A 20706-nucleotide genomic window follows, 5' to 3' on the forward strand; every position below is an offset into this window, starting at 1 on the left:
TAAAATGCAAAAATTAAAAGTGTCGCTGTTTCAGATTTATTTTTTTAAAAAAATGATGGAACTTCGTTTTAAACCAAAACTAATCATTACATCACTGCCAACTACTAGTTCCTTTCAATGATTTTTCAGCCAAATAAAAATCATTTCTATCATATACAATTTCAGATGTTATTAATATTTAAGAATAATCAATTAAGTTCTGATTTAAAACTATGATTTTTAAAAAAATCAAATGATTTTCAATTGCCTAGATCATTTCTTCAAAGTAAAAAACCATTTGAATTGTCTGATTTAACAAACATAGTTTAAAACAAAACATAGTTATTAACGTTAGAACAAAGTTCTCAAAAGGATTTTAGTAGCTTCCATTAATTTCACTCTTAGATAAAATTTGAACTGATAGTTAGCTTTAAATCACTGTATTTTTAGCTATCTATATCATTATTTTATAAGCTCAATTAACTCTAATAAAGCTTATTATAAAAATCTTTAATCGTTAGAGCCAAATAAGTATCAGTAGGCAGATTTAAACCAATTCATAACCATCTATATCATTACTTCATAAACTCAATTAACTCTAATGAAGCTTATAATACAAATCTTTAATCATTAGAGCCAAATAAGTATCAACACATAAACTCAATTAACTCTAATGAAGTTTATAATAAAAATCTTTAATCATTAGAGCCAAATAAGTATCAGCAGGCAGATTTAAACCAATTCATAACCATCTATATCATTACTTCATATACTCAATTACTCATAATAAATGGATTTTAAGAGTCTCATAAAAAGATTTAAGTCATTCTAAAAGAATGTTAATCATTCGAGCCAATTACGTATTAACAGGCAGTTGTGTTTAAAGAAATAGATCAATCTTTAAAATTAAATTATGCAGTTTGGTGTAACAAAAATAAGGAAAGTTAAAAACGTTAAAAGATGTCTTAGCCTGTTTCAAACAAATTAAAAGAATAAAAGAGAAAAAAAATGTCAACTACCATTGGTTTAAGCCATTTTACTAAAGTATCTTTCTTTTTCACAAAATAAATATTTGTTTTCAAGTATATTGATTTCCATATTTTGAAAAAGTTGATCGTTGAATGATGGATATATTTATTTGATAAAAATGAACATACCTTGAATTCTCTTGCAAATTCTTTTCTGCCATTTCTCATATTTTGAATTTTTAAATTTGAGAAAAACTCTCCTATGATTATTTTTACAATCATCACCCATGAAAATTAAAAAATAAAATAAAAATATTATGTTAATTTGTAATTAAAATTTTTAAAAATCTTATTTATAATTTCAATATTTTTCTTTTTGGTAAATTCTTTTAAGATATTTGGTAGATTCTTTTAAGATATTTGGTAAATTCTTTTAAGATATTTGGTAAATTCTTTTTAGATTTGGTAAATTCTTTTAGGATTTGGTAATATCTCTTAAGATATATTAAGATTTTAAGTTATAAAATAATAACTATAAGCTTTACAACATTAGGAAATAATATTGATTATTTTTAAACAGAAACAAAATATATTTAAGATTTAAGTTAATTCCTAAAGAAATAATACAAACAGTAGGAAATGCCTACGCTATTTATTTTAACTATTTTTTAGTTGAGGATAAATAACAGGGTTTAAGCTTCATCAGTTATTACAATCTTCTTGTGGCAAACTGTGTTCTCTTTTTGTGACAGTGTTGTAGGCTTACATTTTTTTTTTCAATTGTTGACTGGACAACATTCTGAGTGGCTTACATATATAGGTGTTTTTTTTTTGTGTCTAATCTTTCTTGCATTAATGTTTTAATTAATAGTTTTCAAATATCATTTATTTTTCTTATAAGAAAATTAAATATGCAATGTTAACATTTGCAAGAGTATGTCTGGCTTTTAATAACAAATTGTTCCTATAACATTATTCTTTTAGAAAGTTAAAAATTTATTCTTAATTTTAAGTTTTGCTTCCTACATGCTTATAGACCTTTCATTTCATTATTATTTTTTTTTAATCATTAGAGCAAATTTCTTTCATTTTATATCATAAGATGGGAGAAATATCCTATTTCCCCCCATTTAAGACTGCCTTTGATTGTTAATTTAAGAATTATTGCACAATTGAGGAGTATAGTCTTAAAGTAGTTACATGCAAAATTTGACGTTTAAAAATTTATTAAGGTTGCTTGTTTGTATACAACAACTTCATTATTAAGATGATCTGCAATAAATGAAACTAATTTGTAAGTAACTTCTTAAAATTGGAATATTTTTTCAAGTATATTTATTCTAGAAGCAACTTTCTAGAATATTTTTTTTTAAATCTCTACAACTGATCTTCTTAATTTATTTATTATTATTATTTTGTTAATAAGCTTAAAGAATATAATTGATACTGAATTTCAATTATTTGTAATCGGCGTTTAACTTCAGTAGCAAAGTAAATGAAAAAAGAACCAAAGTTTAGTTCATTTTAAATATTATTTTTCTAAAATATTTCGTGAAGTTTCTAAAATGTTAAAAGATTTGAAATATAAGTATTACAAATTATTCTGTTCTCATTTATTTCAAGGTAATTAAGTGTGAAAATTTGAAAATTTTTCCGTTTTATCTTTTAAATAGAGTAGTTAGTCCTTTATTTTTGTAAACTTATTTTTCTTTTTTAAATTTTAATACGCATTAATTAAATTTTGGTTCAGAAAATAAAAAAAAATAATAGGAAACAATTCCAACTTTTTCAGTTAGGTGATCTTAGAGATAGAATAATTAATCTCAAATAGTAGGTAGTAAATTTTAATTATTAGATTAGTAGATGATTTATTCTTTATTTTTATTAATTCTTTATTATATATTTTTTATTTTTCTGCACACGTTTTTTTTTTTAATTTTAATGCAATTTAAATAGAATATTATACAGAAAATAGTTTAGTATGTAACACTTGACTCTTCTCGATTCATGATGTTTGAGATATTGTAATCTAGGATGAGGGGGAAAAAATAAACATGAGAGAAGTTACTCCGGAAAAAATAGGTTGGATTTTTTTTTTTTTTTTTTTTAAATACCTTTCTTTTACGAAAAAAAGTAATTGCTACCTAGTAATAATAGCATTGTTTTCCAACTTAATATATTTTTAAAAAAGTTTTTGTAAAAATTAATTTCTAATTGTTTTTTTTAAAATCAAAATAACAGTAATTTTTAATTGTTTTACTCCAATTAATTTAGTAAAACCTAATTTTGTAAATATCTAAAGAATTGTTAAAATTTCATTATCAAGTCATATTAATACTTCAACTTCTAAATTAACAAATTACTCACTAAACATATGCATACTACAAATCACATACTATTGACTTCACAATTTCAAACAGCATATTTATTCTTGTAACTAATACTGTTAATTATGAATTCTCATACAGACTCTTAAATAATATGAAATATAGATTTTAAAATACTGTATAAAATAAAATGAAGAATATGAAAATAGTTATTTTTCAGACAAAGTAGATAAAATTTATAATTTTTTTTTCTTGTGAGTTTGAAATAAAATGGAGGAAAATTTTACTTCTCTGTACTGTTCTCTGTTTTATATGTTCATCAAATGAAATATTAGGTCTCAAATTACAAAAATTTTTAGAAGGAAGGAAAAAAGCGTTTAAAGCAAAATATGAAATTCTTTATTTAAAATAAAATTGTTTCTTCTGTATAAATTTAAAACTTTCATCGTGATAAAATAAATAATTATTCAAATCTTCATTTTGCTTAAATTGTAGTCATTTTGAAATTCTGTTTCGACGCATTGTTTTTTCAGTGTTTTTTTTTTTTTTTAAACATTTTATGTTATTTCACAAATCACCAAATTATATGCTTTTATACTAAGTAAAATATCGCTCTCAAAATATCCTGATATTTCTCTGAAATTCTTAACTCAGATTCATGACTTCCAGAGCCATGTAAATTCCTCTTTATCAGTGACTCATAGTTGGGGTGCATATTCTCCCCCTTTAATCTTCTATTACCGGTGACCTGTACTGTGAAGGTCAAGTTTCTAGGACACTATGGCCAGTTATCAATAAAGTAATGAAATTACCAGATTGGATATTATGAAAAATCTTTATCTACGAAAAATCAAAATTTTTTTTCAGGAAAATTTTTAGTAAACGTATCAAACCGTTCCACTAATAATAGCCTGAAAAAAGAAAAGCGAAAATTGTGAAGAGGGAGTGTGTGTATAAGGGAAAAACTGTGGTTTTGTCAAAATTCGGAAATAATCGTTCGAAAGTTTTAGTAAATAATTTGAGAAGTTTCTTTAAACTCTAATGATCTAAATATCAATAGAAAAAAAATGAAATTTTAAGATTTTACGTCATTAAAAATTCCTTAATTTTTTTAGGATTCCAATTATTTCCAGAATACGCATCAAATTTAACGTTAACGTAGTTTTCGCAAACTACAAAATGGTTACATTAGCATCTTATTATTTTATTATGATCAGAAGAAATAATGCAGCCATTTCCAAAGGAATAGAAAAGGGCAGGGTGCTTTCTCACTGAAAAGGGCACTTTGAGTTTCGAAAGGGCACTCATTTAACATCGTAAATATTTATCAAAATGTGTAATATTATATAATGACTTAATTTTATGCTTAGAAATTTATAAATAAGCCTCTCATACTACTTTGTGAATATATTTCAAATGCCAATTCTCTTTCATTATCAAAATAAGAGAAAAAATTGCAGTTTATAAAAATAATTAAAGGCATGCTAAAAGGCAATCTCTGCATATTTCTTTTTTCAAAAAGTAAATAAATATATAAATAAAATAAACTAGCAAAATATGATTAATTTATAAACAGCTTGAGAGCTTTTTTCTATAATTTAAACTGAAAATTATGAGAAAATCAACATTTAAAAATGGATTTTTTTTTCTTCAAAAACAGGCATTTATTTTAGAAATAGTTTTAATAATTAAAATCACTAAAAAAATTTTTTTTATATTTCCTCTGAAAAAAAATATACTTGTAAAAATTTAACCAATTAAGAATAATCCTAACAAAGTTGTATTATGTAGTATTAAACAGATTATTATGTAGTATTAAACAGATTATTAATTAGTGTATTATGTAGTATTAAACAGAATATAACCTATAAACACAGATAATTTTACTGGTGTGTAATTATTTAAAAATAATGAATTATTTTTTTGTCAAAGTGGTTTCTGAATAAAAAGGCAGTGTTTTTAGGGGATCTAGGCTTCTACAAAAAGTGCAAAGAGGGCGCATTTATTGGGATAAAAGGGCAAGTCGGGCGGGCCGCCCTTCAAAAAACGCTTAGGGAGAACAATAAATAATGCATAATTTATAATGCACTTATATAATACAACTAACGCTGAGTTTCGTGCTACAAATTTCACCTTATATATTACTTAAATTAAAGAATTTGCTAAGATAAGAAGTATGTTGAAAATTTGTTAGATTTCGTTCATTCTCCAGACAAAAGATTCAAATAGTGTAGACGAAAAACCCATCAAATGGGGATAAATCTATTGTTCATTCTATCTTCATGAACAATGAATCTTTTATGCCTTTATTTTATTTTCTGATCGAAAACTAAGAATCGTATTTTTCACAACGTGGTTTCAAGTTAGAGAAAAGAGGTGAAATAACTACTAAGAAAAAATTAAATTTAATGCGCACTTTCTAACTATTATTGGTGTTTTAAATATTTTTATAGAAGTCTTTTCTTTTTTTTTTTTTAATTTTCTTTTTTTTTTATAAACTTTCTAAACATATGTTTTTCCCACCAATTTATTTTCTTCATTTTGTTTTGCTTGTTTTTTTTTTTTTTGTTTATTAGAAAACTTTTTTTTTAATGAGTATGAGCACATGCTGTTTATTTACGGTTTAAAAAAAAACTAATAATATTCATTGGATTATAATTATTGATTTATGAACGACGTCAACTTATAATTTATGTAGGAAATTTTTATTATTTTAACTTAATCCTCTTAAATGATAGAAAATAAGGATTTTAGTATGAATGTAGTTGTTTTTACTGTTGAGTTTTAAAATTGGAGATGACGAACATTTAAAATGACCTAATCAATGATTTTTAAAATTAAATAATAATAATTGAAACATTAAATACTGTTTTAGGTTTTAATTTCCATGTATATATATGTAAATCTTTAAAATAATATAATTTTAATTCTTTTCTGATAAAAAAAATCTCATCAGCTCTTTGTCAATATCAGTTTTTCGAAGAAAAAAAAATACCCGTTTTAGATTCCAATTAGTGTATTGACAAAAATGTAAAAAACTAAAGCAAAAAGTTTTCAAAGAATGTTTAATAACTCAATTTAAATATCTAATACCATATTTACATTATCTTTTGTCAATATTAAATCTTCTAAAAAATATTTAATATTTAAATCTGGTGTAGTAAAGCTGTTTTTATGTTCAAAATTTAGATTAAAGTTACAGAATGAATCAAGAATAACTTTTCCTTTTTCTTTCTTTATTTGATCAGTTTTATTGGAAAAATATAAGGAATTTATTTTTTCAATAAATATTGGAAAAATATACGGAATTAATATTCAAATTTTAATAATTGCTACTGTTATCGTTTTGAGCTTTGTACTATTATTGAGAATAAATATGTAATTATATCTTGTATCAAATAGAATAAATCTTTAGTTTCATGCAAATAACTTTTAGCGAGTTTAGTTTTGATCTCTCTCTTGTAAGTAAATGAGGAATTCGTATCATAAATATTAAGAGTTGCTACTGTTATTATTTAGAGCAGGATACTATTGCTTTAATAGAAGGTTTAGATTTGATTTTTCTTCTGGAAGAAAATCAGGAATTTATATCCAGATATTAAGAGCTGCCACTGTTATCGCTTAGAGCTGGATAGTATTGCTAAAAGAAAATATGTAATTCTATATTATATCACACAGAATAAACCTTTAGTTTTACGTAAATAACTTTATTTGAATTTAGATTTTGTTTATCTTTTGGATGAAAATGAGGAATTTACATTCAAATATTATTTAGAGTTGCTACTATTATTGTTCAGAGTTCGATACTAATTCTATTTTGCATCACACTTCATAAACTTTTTTGTTTTACATAAATAACTTTTAGTGAGTTTAGTTTTGATCTCTCGCAATAAAATGAGGAATTTGTATCATAAATATTAAGAGTGCTATTGTTATCATTTAGAGCTGCATACTATTGTTAATAGAAAATATATAACCCATTTTATATCCTATTGATTAAACCTTTAGTTTTACATAAATAACTTTTAGTGAGTTAAGATTTGATTTTTGTTCTGGAAGGAAATTTGGAATTTATATCCAAATATTAAGATTTGCCACTGTTATCGCTCAGAGCTGGATACTATTGCTAAAAGAAAATATGTAATTCTATATTATATCACACAGAATAAACTTTTATTTTTACGCAAATAACTTTATTTGAATGAAGATTTGGTTTATCTTTTGGAGGAAAATGAGGAATTTACATTAAAATATTATTTAGAGTTGTGCTACTATTATTGTTCAGAGTTCGGTACTAATTCTATTTTGTATCACACTTGATAAACTTTTAGTTTTACATAAATAACTTTTAATGAGTTTAGATTTGATTTATCTCTTGGAAGGAAATGAGGAATTTATATCATAAATATTAAGAGTTGCTACAGTTATTATTTAGAGCTGGGTTCTATTGCTAATAGAAAATATATAACAAATTTTATATCACATTGATTAAACCTTTAGTTTTACATAAATAACTTTATTTGAATTTAGATTTGGTTTATCTTTTGGAAGAAAATGAGGAATTTACATTGAAATATTATTTAGAGTTGCTACTATTATTGTTCAGTGTTTTATACTAATTCTATTTTGTATCACACTTAATAAACTTTTAGTTTTACATAAATAACTTTTAATGAGTTTAGATTTGATCTATCTCTTGGAAGGAAATGAGGAATTTATATCCAAATATTAAGAGTTGCTGCTAATTATTATTTAGAGCTCGATACTAGTTCTATTTTGTACCACACATATTAAATCTTTAGTTTTATATAAATAACATCGAGTTTAGATTGTCCTTCTTTTGGTGAATTTTTCACATTCTTAGTTTTTCTAAGTAGCAGCTCAGTCGATTCACAAGCCTGGTATGTCGACGCTGTTTTTCCAAAAAGCTTAGTACATACTAAGGAAGATTAGAAGGAAAGCGTTAGAAAAGATAGTTCTTTCTCTCCAAAGCCGTTTTTTCCAATCCTCCTTCATTGAGTTGGACAAAAAGGAAAAAACCTGTTTCTACGCTCCGCCGAGAAACTCAGCTCTTACACGCAGTTCGTGGCCTTGTTTGTGCTCAAATTGATAAAAGCAGTGGCGAACGGAGGAGGGTATGTATGGGTGCACGCTTCCTAACTTTTGAGAGGCGGAGAGAGAAGGGGGGACAGCAAGTGGTGACGTCGATTTCTCTACTACCGATATCGAGAACGATTGCCTGCCTGAAATAGAGCAAATCGGTGTTGCTAATTTTTGGGGAAAAAGTCTTCTCGTGGACTGCTAAAGTTGGAGAAGGATATCTTCAAAATGGAGACTCTAAGTTTTATGACGTGTAGGACGTTTGTCTTTTTTTGTGTTTATCTTAGTTGTTTTTGTCTTAGCCTGTGTTAATATTCTGCGCACAAGTGTTGTATCTTAAACGCGCGTGGAGAAAATCTGTAATTTCTTAAAAAAATGGATGTCTTTCTTCTTTTTGTCGACTGCCTGGAAAAATATTAACTCTTTGTTGCCCATTGATTTCTTTTTGTTTTATTTGTTTAAATTACCTTCTGGTGTTTTGCAAGTTTAAATTTAAGATTATTTTAAAAGAAATTCAGAACTTTGCGTGCACATTTTCTATTAAAAATATGTTTAAGTTGCTTTCCAAATTTTGCACAGTTTCCATGCTATTGGTGTAAAATGATTTAAAATTTTGCAGTTTAAAGCAGAAAAAGACATATTTCTTTAAAGTAAACAAATCGAAAAACAACGTTCAGTCGAAAATGTTTTCTGGTATTAACTTTTGAAATAAACATGATATAGCAATTCTGATGAAAAAGTCTCTTGCAATGATATTAAAATTTTTTTAAATTTTATTTTTTCTTGTTTTTGCAATTTTAAATTTAAAATTATTTTTCTCATTTTAAAATTTTGCTTCCTCATTTTCTATTAAAAATGTATTATTGTCAACTTTCTTTAAAATAATTTGAAATTATATATTTTGGAAAAAGATCTTTTTTTTTAAGCAAACGATTCTGTAAATAACATTTAGTTAAAATCGTTTTCCTTTTTTTTTTGGCCATCTTTTGTAAGATGCTTCAATGCACTTTCTCATCAATCACTTTTGCATCAATACTCTTTTTGAATAAACATTCTTCCCAATAACATTTAAATGAATGTTTGTTTTTCTACTGTCTAAAAAAATACTCTTCTCTGATTTATTTATATCTTATTAGCTTAAATTTTATTTATTTATTTACTTTAATTTGCATTAACGTTCTTTTACATTTTCTATTAAGAATGCGTTAAAATTAACTTTCAAATTATTGTTGTAAAATTATCTGAACTAAGGAAAATAACACAATTTTTTAAATGAATGATTCTAATAACAGTTTTTAAACGTAATCGCATAATTGTTTTTTTTCTAACTGTGGTCTTTTGAATATAATATCCTTTTTTGATAAAATATTCGTGCAATATTTATATACTTATTTATTTTTTCACTGCACAGAAAACAGAGAGTGTAACTTTTCGTTGCCTGTTGATTTATTTTTATATCGCTGTTTTAAACTTCACTACTTTAAATTTCTGTTAAGTGATATTTTAATTTATTCTTCGTTAATTTTAAAAATATCTATCTTCTTTCACTATTAAACATAAGCTAAATTTATCTTTCAAATTTTGCATGACTTTCAAACTACTGTAAAATAATTTAAAAATTAAGTAGTTTACAGTGAAAGAAAATAACACAATATTTTAAGGAAATGATTCTCTGAATAGTGTTCATTCGAAATCGCTTTCCGTTTCTTCATTTGTCATACTTTTTAATGGAATATGATAATCAATAAATTTTTTGGATTAAAGACTCTTGCTCTGTAAAATTTTAGTTAATAAAAGAAAGTTTTAAGTTCTCAAAACTAGTTAACTACTTCCAATATTTTTTGAAGAACATTTCAACATTTCATGAGAACGCAATAGTTGTTAAGTTCTTGTCTAAAGATTTTCATCAATCCCTTGTCATTTAAAGACAGCTTTAAAATCTTGTACAATATAGATATATTTAATCATATCCGAATTTAAGATCAAAATATCTAGCTTTTATTTTTCTATAATAGTTAACTTGCTTTTTCTGTTTTATGAAAAAAAAAGTTTGCCACTAAATATTTATTTTTTAAAAGAATAATTTAAATTAATGTGTATTTATGAATAAATATATTTAGTTAGTCCATTTTTTTTTTTTTTTTTTTTTAAATTCCACCCATTGTTATNTTTTTTTTTTTTTTTTTTTTTTTTTTTGAAAAATGCTAGAAGATAACTTATCGTTGAATTGTTAGAAGTTTTTTAAATACCACTTGTCTAATATTTTTGACTAACTAGATTTCACTGTTACTTTTCATTTGAAGGAATATTTTTAAAACGAGTAAATATTTTTTACGAAGGAATACTTTTTAAACGAGATTTGTCTCTTGTTTGAATTGTAATTTAAAAAAATAAAATTGTGATTTTAGGGATCTGGTTAAGTTCCCGAAATTTCGAATTTCTGTGAAAAGTATGAGGTAACGTTTAATACTGTTTAAACATATATAATTTATTTTGCGATAGATATCTTAAATCTCATTCGATTTTATTTACAGTAAATCGATTGTTTATATTTTAATTTTTATTTCTAATGAAAGTGTAAGGCAACGTTTAATATTGTTTAAACATATATGCTTTTAAAGTTAAATATATTTTAATGTTTAACTAATTAGTAAATTTCAAAAATAAAATTGTAAAGCAAGTAGTTTTGGAATTTTTTACATAAAATTCTGGAAAAAATGGTAAAGGCAGGGAAATTTTACCCAGAACTTTACCTGATACCTTGTAAAATCATCTTTCATTTTAATGATTATAAAAGTTGATTGCTTTTGAATAATGTGTAGGCGTGTAACGCAACCACGCGCTGGATTTCCTCAGATGTGATGAAACATTGTCAGAGGGAGGGGTGATCGAGGGCACGGAACAGAGAGAAATTAGGGAGCTTAAGACAAAAGTAAAAAATTTTGCTACTGGCAGCGGGCAGGCATTTTTAATTTTGTGAATTTGTGGAAATACGGTCCTGATATTGCAAAAATTGCTGAAAACCTTTTCAAGAAGTTTTTTAATTGTAAATGGATTCAAGATTCTGCCTAACAATTGCTAATACTAAATTGGAGATGCAACATACAAATATTTGGTATTCAGCCTATAGGGGAGAGTCGGGTAGCCCCGCTCACTTAAGGAGTATTGCTTATATTTCTGTATAATACTGAGTAATAATCAACATTTTTGTATGTTTCTATTGTTTTATCATCTAATTAAATAATGCAAAAAGAATAAACCAAAAAAAGAATAGTTAAACTTAAAAAAATAGAAATTTAAAAAAACATGTTTTTCAGCTCTTTTCAAAATGTGTCGGGTAGCCCCGCCCAGTTACAAAAATTGTGTTTTTTGGCTATTTTTTCAGGTGTAAATGAGAATGACCAATGTATTGACAATAGATAAACCTCATTTATCATTTTTATCACAAAATTATTTTATTTATTACATATTTATATACTTTTAGTGAATTCTATCATTTAATAACAACAAATGTCATACCTTTTATCATTATTAATGTATATTAATATATTATAATATTAATATATATTTATATTAAATATTTAATGAAAATAATTTAATTTAAGTAACAATAATTAATAACAATAGTTGTTTTTCAATATAAACTTATTTGGTTGATCTCTTCTTATAAACTTAATATAAAATACTTCTTATAAAATTACAAATTCACTTTGTATTTTGATTGCATTCAAATGCTTCTGTAGATTGATTCGTTCACAAATAAGTGAAAATAAATAAGTAAGCAAATAGCTTATCATAATATTTATGATTTCTTGATATTAAATTTAATTTGGATATATCAATTACATTTTAAAAATATTTAATTTTTCATTTTTAAATATATAAATTTATGTTTCATATAATATTAAAACATATATTTGTTGTTAAAAATGCATATAACATTCAAATTTGAAGCAATAAAATAATAATCTTTGCAACCGTACATTTATCGACGAAATAAAATTGGGCGGTGATACCCGACATTCATGTGAGCGGGGCTACCCGAAATCCAATTTTTTTGTAAATTTGTAATTACTAGAACAATTTTTTACATACAAACTTCTTTCTTTGTGCAAATTAAACTTAAGACTACATACTTTAATGCTGTATGTATAGAAAAAATTATTTTTTTAGTATTAAAATGAAGTTTAATCGAAACATTCAATCAATTTTTCTTAATTTCATGACTACTGTATTCAACATATTTTCAAAACTATTGTTTACCATGTTACCAGCTGCATAAATACTTGAAACTTTGAAAATAATCTTTTTTTAATATAACAATTAATGTCCGATGGCCCATTGACTTGAAAAAATATTCTATACACATGAAATTGACAGTGGGCGGGGGTACCCGCTGGGCGGTGCTACCCGACTCTCCCCTACTCCTCAACACAGAATATTAATTTCGGACGAATAATGGAAACAAAATCACTCACATTTTTACTAATTTCAATTGACATATTTTAAATAACACAACTTAGTAATGTATCACTTTTGATGTGTTACGCATTAAGTGAACTTAAACAATTCTTAAATTTATAATATTTTTTTTATAAAAAATTGCCAGAAATTAATTTTTATTTACATAATATTCTTTTAATTAATTTTATGAATAAATATAAAATGATCAATTATTTATTTACAAAAAAATTATGATTTAATATTTATATGAATGCGCACACGATGTTTGTAAAAGTAGAAATATTTTCTTAGAATACCACATTTGGAATTTAAACTTAGGGAAACNCGAACTGTCTTTCCCCCCCCCCCCCCGGAAGGGTTTATTAGATTAACAAAACAATAATGAAGCTAAACAAATCTGTGAAGGGTCCGATTGAAAGATAAATTATTTTGTGAAGGGTCCGTTTTTATGAAAAGATATTTTGTGAAGGGTTCGTTAACGGACCCAAATTTCTTCTAAACAGACTTCTGATTCCTAAAATGGAGAAAAATTTAAAAAGCGTGGAGTAATTTTCAGAATTTAATAAAACATTCATAATAATTCTAAAATGAAAAAAAAAATTATGAAATGTACATGGCAATTGAGTGATGTTTGGCTGACATTTTTTTAACCGCCACCTGTTATAGTTAGCCGTCCTTTGATTGATGGCGATAGTTAATTTTTCCATGTATCAGAGAGAACAGAATTTTTATCAATCTGGAAAAATGAGTATTTTTATTAAAGCAGGATTATATTATTAAATCTGGATCAGGATTTTTATTAAACCCGGATATCAAGGAACCTAATAAAAAAATCCAAAAGTCCGATTTTTTTAGTTACCTAAAAGTTCGAATCTTCTTTTTATAAATATAAAATACTATTTTTAAATTATAAAATATTTTTTCCAAAAAGTTGGTCTTGTAATAATTTTTTAGTAACATATTTTCTACTCTAATAGTTTTTTATAGCATATTTTATAAGTTTGTTTGTTAATATATTTCATAAGAAAAAGGCATGACTGAAAAATTTATTATAGAATTTAAGCCACCATTTACTAAGTCTGGGAAATTTGATAAAATCCTTCTGAAATAATTGGATAAAAGTCGGAGAATTTTCTTCTGAGTGTTTGTGGCTATCCTAAGTAGGAAAATATTACAAAGAAATAAAAACAACACACACTTAACTCTACAAACCAAGTAAGAATAGATCCTTAAACATAGCAATGTATTATTCAAAACAATACGAAAGAGTTCTATTGAAATGTTTTGTTCTTAATTTGTGTGCTATAACTTTGATAAAAGTGTGATGTTCATCGTTTGGGATTCAAGCTTAATTTTAATAACTGATAATAATTGAAACTGGTATATTTAACGTTGTGATTAAAAGCAATGTTTTATTACAAATCTTTATTTTGAATATCGAATTCAAAGAAATTATTTTTCTAAACTCTTTTTTTTTTTTTTTTTTTTTTTTTTTTTTTTTTTTTTTTAAATACCTCTCTTTCTCAATAAAAAGTCTATTCGGTGAAAATACAGAAACAATGAATTTAGCCTTTGAAACAAGTTTTTAAGATTGATCCTTACCACATTTTTTTTTTTTTTTATCTTAGCTTTATTTTTTTTAACGGGGGAGAGGGTTTTGTGCCACACATTTTTTAGTGTGTTTAAATTAACCATTTTTTCTCCATGAAAATTAAAAAAATATATGGTTAATTTCAAACATTTTTTTTTTCCTTTTAGCTAAATTTTTTAAATTTGCAATTATATATTTTATAAATTTGTTATTTAATTTATGTATTCTCAGTCCTAATTCAAAAATAATCTTCATTCTTTTCAAATAAAGTGAAAATATAAAAGTAACAATTAAAAAAAAATTAAATTTATCGAATTTCTTAAAATATTAAAATAAATGCAGTTTGTTTAACGTTAAGTAGTAAAATAAAATTCAATTTTATAATTATAAAATGAACTACTTAAATATTATAATCAAATTTTAGAAATAAAATTCAATTAGCGGATCACACACCGTGACTACATTAGAAATCACGTAGCAGTCACAATTAAAAATTAAGTATTAATTTTCACTATTAAATGCTTTGCAGTATGAATATTAAAATGAAATTCTTATGTAATAAGATGAAGGTATTTTTAATGTAGATTTCAGTTTTACATAAACACAAAATAATTTTTTAACACTAATTTATGAAATAAACTTAAGAATTTATTCTATCTGTTCGTAATTATTAACTCTGGTTAATTTATTTTCCATCAGAGATTTCTATAAACTAAAAATAACATCCTTAATTTATCTAGATAGGTCTACATATTTATTTTAAGATTTAGGATGAAGCAAATCCTATTTAAAATTGAATTATTATAATAGCTTGCATAAATTTTAAAACTGTTTATAAAAATTAAATAAATTGGATATAAATTTAATTCTTTCATATTTAAATTACTCTTATTGCTATACAACATTCGTCATTTTTAGTTTTTTTCCCTTTTATCAGTTTCTTATGTTTTTATTACTCCAGTTTCTTCCAGCATCCTGCGAGAAAAAGATTTCTGTCAGAAAAAATCCCATACCTGTCATGATAACAATTGTTAAATTTTAATCTCTAAATCTTAATAACATTAAAAAATCCCTAACCTATCATGATAACAATTGTTAAACTTTAATCTCTTAATCTTAATAATATTAAAAAATCCCTAACCTATCATGATAACAATTGTTAAATTTTAATCTCTTAATCTTAATAACGTTAAATTTTTCATATAATTTCATAATTTTTTCAAAAAATGTTTTTAAGTGCTAGCTAGCAATTGTAGAAATGGCAAAATTTAACGAAACTTTTCTTAATTCTTCATATCCCTTTTCAGTAAACATTAATTTTTTTCCATTAGTACATATTTCGAACGATTTCTTATGTGAGGTGACACTATCGCTGGTATAGATTAATCAAAACAACTTCCGGGAATTAAATTTCCCTTTAATGCAACCTATGATAAATATTCATTCAATTTCATTATATATTCATGTTAATTTTGGTTTTATTTTAAGCTATAATGTAATGATATGGTCTTAATTTTTATTTTGTTGTGTGCATAAAATAGAAATCTAAACTACTGTAATTAATTTCTTATTATACTCATAATGTTGATTTATGGGCAGGAGGAAAATATAGACAAAGAAAGATAATGGATTATGTTACCACTCTTTCCTCTATATCAGCAAGTATTGCATATTGTCAGTTACTAAAATGCTTTGAATTGACTAATCTAAAAACATCAAACCTTTTTATCTTGAAAAAATAAATAGATAAATAGACTTATAAAAACTTTTGTGATAAGATATCAGTGTTTGTTTAATTCTATAAATTAGATTTTCCAAACAAAAATTTTGTAGTTTTACTTCAAAAATTTTAAATTTTTTTTTCTAGTAATTTGTTGAAATAGCAAATTTTTTTTTAATAACTAATAATTTTATTCGTAAAAGGATGTCATTTGTGTCATAAATTTCATCATTCTGAAAATAGCTCGAAATGAGAAGTCTTTTTCTTTCCATTCCTCGTGCACGCATACGAATATTTTCCAAACTATATTGGCTTCATGTCTTGCATGTAATTATATTTATTAGAAAACATGTAAATATATAACATTTTCTGCACATTGTTTATTCGATAAAAAAAAAAAAGTTATTTTCCTTTACTTATTTGGAGACTTACGGAGAAGTTGCTCAATAGGAGCTTCATTTTTCATTTACATCAAAGTTGAAACGGGGTCGACAGGAGAAAGGGGTCCTCTTTAATGTCTACCTGAGTTTTATTTTGACCTTCAGGTGACCTTCTGTCTATAGTGAATAACGGAATCGTATTGCCCTGAGAGTCTTGAGGGGAAGTGCCTGTATCTTGGGGATCGCGATTGATTGTTGCTTAAATATTCTTTTTAAATTTATAGTAGTGTGTTCTTATGTTTGGTATTGTTGAAAAAGTATAAATTATTTTTTTTTTCTATTTTTCATTACTAATTCTTTGTTATATTATAATTTTTAGAAGGGGCAATTTTCTAATGATAATAATTATTATAATGACAGCTTTTTTGTACGTAATTTTATATGTTTGCACAATGTGCAAAAAATTATTATTATTTTAAATTTTAATGAAATTTCGTAAAAATTTTCGTTTTGATTTGCGTGCGAATACCAAACTAAAAAAATTTGTATTTTATTTTAAATGCACTTTCTTAAACATCAGTTGAAAGAAAAGAAGAGAAAATCGATAAATATATTTTTAAAAAAAATGCATGCATAGCTTAAGTAATTGTTTTTGGCCGAAAGCTTACGATGAGTAAAATCTCCATTCGTACACTCCTAAATTTGATTTGAAAATAAGATTGATTTTTTTATTGATTTATTTACTTTTTTTATGAATGTTGCGAAAATAGTCAAACAATTTGAAAATTGTTTGACTATTGTAAACTATGAATAATTGTAACTACAAATTGTAAACTATGATTACAAAATAGGGACTTACAAATAATAAATTCGTCATTAATACATAGAAATCGTGCAAAAACTTTTAATATTTTTTTCTCGTTTAGGGTAGGGAATTTTTAAGAATTTTTGAAAATTCTTTATCGCGATAAATTTAAATTATCAGAAACAAACTTATTCTCAAGACCCCAGTAATTAAATTCTATGTAAAAATAGATTGATCAATGTAATTATCGCTTTATTAAGATTCGATACCATTTCTGGTTTCTTAAAATTTATGTTGAAAATGGCTATGTTTAATGGCATAGGTCAAAATGAGAAAAGTCTATGATCTCATTAAAAGTATTTACTCAAATATTTATAACCACGTGAACAAAAATTCATGAGTAAAATTAAATATAAATTTATCACAAATTTAATTGATTACACTTGAACGTTTTACAGCTTTTGACTGAACTATTAAAATTAAGCTCAGAAAATTATTGTAACTATTGAAAAACTGAGCTTTAACTTCTTGTAAGCAGGGCCCTGATTATCGCCTAAGCCCAATAGGCATGGGCTTTGGGCCCACAATTTCTGAGGGGCCTCAAAAATCAGTAAAGAGTCTAATGAAAGGTGGACTAGTTTTGTGTTGGTTTAAGTACTAAATAAAAATACTTACAGCTTACAATAAAAAATAATTCAGCTAATCAGTGACTTTTAGCAAAAATCACTGATTTCAATTGTTTGTGATCATCAAACTATTTTTATTTTGACATAACATTGTTTTGTTGTTTTATATTTTGCTTTAATTTATAGATACGTAAACTTTATCTCAAAAAAATTATCTTCATTTGTCTGCTTTCAAAATTTCGTATAATGTTTCTCTTGAAACATGCAGATCAATAGATTCTTTTTTATTGTTAGGACTACTCTTGAGTAATTTAATTTCAAAAATGGCCCTTGGGCCGGAATTTGTCTTGATCGGTTCCTGCTTGTAAATAACATGTATATGTGCGTGGGAGACATTGGTTTCCTGTATTTGTTTTGCCCAATTTCCATACAATAAATATATAACAAATGAATAATAATAATAATAATAATAATAACGCGAATAAACGTTTTAATTAAACATTTATTCAGTAATAATATCAATACTTTCCTAGCATTCGGGGTTAATTTTTTTCTTAAGTACAAATCGAAGTTTATTTTATGACATTAGCGTCACAGGAGAAGGTAATTTTATATTTTCTGCTTCTTTCAAGTATTACACAGTTAGAAAATGAAAATAACTCCCTTGGAAATAAGACTTAGACGAAAAAATATAATAGCGGGAAAAGGATCCTTAAAGCTTAGACTAGAAAATATAATAGCGGGAAAAGGATCCTTAAAACTTAGAAGAGAAAATATGATAGCGGGAAAAGGATCCTTAAAGCTAATAATAATAATTTGACGAACGAACCACGAGAAAATATAATAGAAAATAGACCACGAGAAAATATAATAGCGAGAAAAAGATCCTAAAAGCTTAGACGCGAAGGTTGGCAATTTATAACGAAATTATGATAAAGCAAAAAACTCCTGTGAAGAAGTTCTGCTTCGTCCGTCGGTAGGAGATAAGACGTAAAGAGCGTCGTGGCATAGTGACGTCATCAACAAGCCGAGAAACTCCCGGCTGTGAAAATGTCTTCCTTCCTCCTGATTATGTTGTGAGACAGGTTTCTGTTGCTACTCTCTTCATCTATGAGGATGATGGCAGGAAAACTATATGCAGCATAGTGTTGTATTCAATCTTTTCATTGGAACTTTGCTCAATAGCACAGGCAAGCTACATTATGAGACATATCTTAAAATAATGGACTTTATTATTACTTTAATGGGTCATGTCCATGACACGGCGCTTTAGGAGTTCGCTCCAAACTGTTTCGACGATGCCGTTCGAAAACAAACTGAAAAGTGTAAGAGGTTTTCATCTTAAGAGAAGAGTGGAGATATTTTTTCCTTCTTTTTTTGTTATAAATCAACCATTTTGTATGGAATTCAAATGTTTAGAAAGTAAACTTATAAAAATATTTTCCAACTTAGCAAAGACAATATTTTTTGTCTTTTCCCTCCCATCAAAATAAAAGTTTATATAAAATATACATTTAGAACTTGGGAATCTGATTGTTGTGTTTAAAGTAGAACGATCAAACCGCATTCATTAGGAATGTTTCCTAAGTTTGAAAAAACGTGAATTACATTTTATTAATCTTTCAGATTTTAACTCTCTTTTTTATTGTAATTATTTAAAATACTGATAAAGGAATCATTATAAAATAAAAAAAATAATGACGTCACCTGAAAATTATGAATTGAATCAATCGAAAAACAAACAGTCAAACAATTAACTAGTGATAAGAGTTAAATGATTAACTTCTCAAACGTTGAAAAAATATGCAGCGGGCTCCAAAAGTTCCGTGTCGTCTATTTCTAATTTAAGGCTTAATCCTTGTTCCTTAATGCTTCGTTTTAACGTATAGGCTAACTCTACATCGACATATATTTTATAGAAAATATTTTTATATAATATAATTTATTATGAAATACCTTAATATAGTTTTTATATTATACTAGCCGCTAAAGGCGGCCAGCTGTCCGCCACGCTAACGGTTTTCACAAATAAAGCTTTTTAAAACATAGCAGGAAATCTGAAAATTAGTGGACAATTAAAGTGTTCCTGTCCTGCAATTTTGTCTTCATATCCAGTTCTGTTGCAGATGTGTTATAGCTCTTGAGGATGTTTGAAGATGTAACTTTGGTATGGTAACATAAGGCCTATGGTAACCTAAGGCCTATGGTAATCTAACCTATAATATAAATATCAGGTGGAGACTTGATTTTTTTAAATTTTTTTTTAAAAAGGCCTCAGAAATTGTAAAAGCATAATACAAAAGTTGCTTTCGAAATCATCATTAGGTGAAAACCTCTTCTAATCTTTGACGTTTCTCTGATACTTCTTGGGCTCTAGAATTGCTTGTCGAAATTCGGTCATGTTCCATCCTTCTTCGACGTTCCACAGATGTTTCTTGGGCCCTTCTTCTTCTTTGAGAATCTCTTAATATCCTTTTCTTTGACAAAATACAAAGTTTTTTGGAAGGCGATTCTGCCATGTCATGTCAGTAATCGGGTTTTTAAGAAGTCAACGAATACTTTAGAACATACTATGAAAGCAAATCATGAAACTTCAGTATTAAAATCTAAGTGCTTACCTGCAAACTGAAACTTTCTGAAATAACTAATTACATTTAATAAAAACTGTTAAAATAAAGAATAGAAAAACCAAAGAGATCCAAGGTAAGTGTGATCGTTCCTTCAAAAACAATTAAATTCCTATTTT

General features: G+C 25.6%; 1 protein-coding gene across 5 annotated transcripts in view; it reads left to right on the top strand.

The window, feature by feature from the left end:
• LOC107436364 (serine-rich adhesin for platelets) overlaps positions 1-20706 on the top strand; it is a 58881-nt gene that overhangs the window by 16896 nt on the left and 21279 nt on the right. Inside the window, exon 1 of one of the 5 annotated variants that reach the window (XM_043055308.2) lies at positions 8355-8627. The exons of the other annotated variants lie outside the window; for them this stretch is intronic. The gene's annotated coding sequence lies outside the window, so the exon portion shown is untranslated. Of the gene's footprint in view, positions 1-8354; positions 8628-20706 lie in introns of those variants that run through there. 5 annotated transcript variants of the gene reach the window in all.

The sequence above is a fragment of the Parasteatoda tepidariorum genome, chromosome 6, assembly GCF_043381705.1.
Source record: "Parasteatoda tepidariorum isolate YZ-2023 chromosome 6, CAS_Ptep_4.0, whole genome shotgun sequence".
NCBI lineage: Eukaryota > Metazoa > Arthropoda > Arachnida > Araneae > Theridiidae > Parasteatoda > Parasteatoda tepidariorum.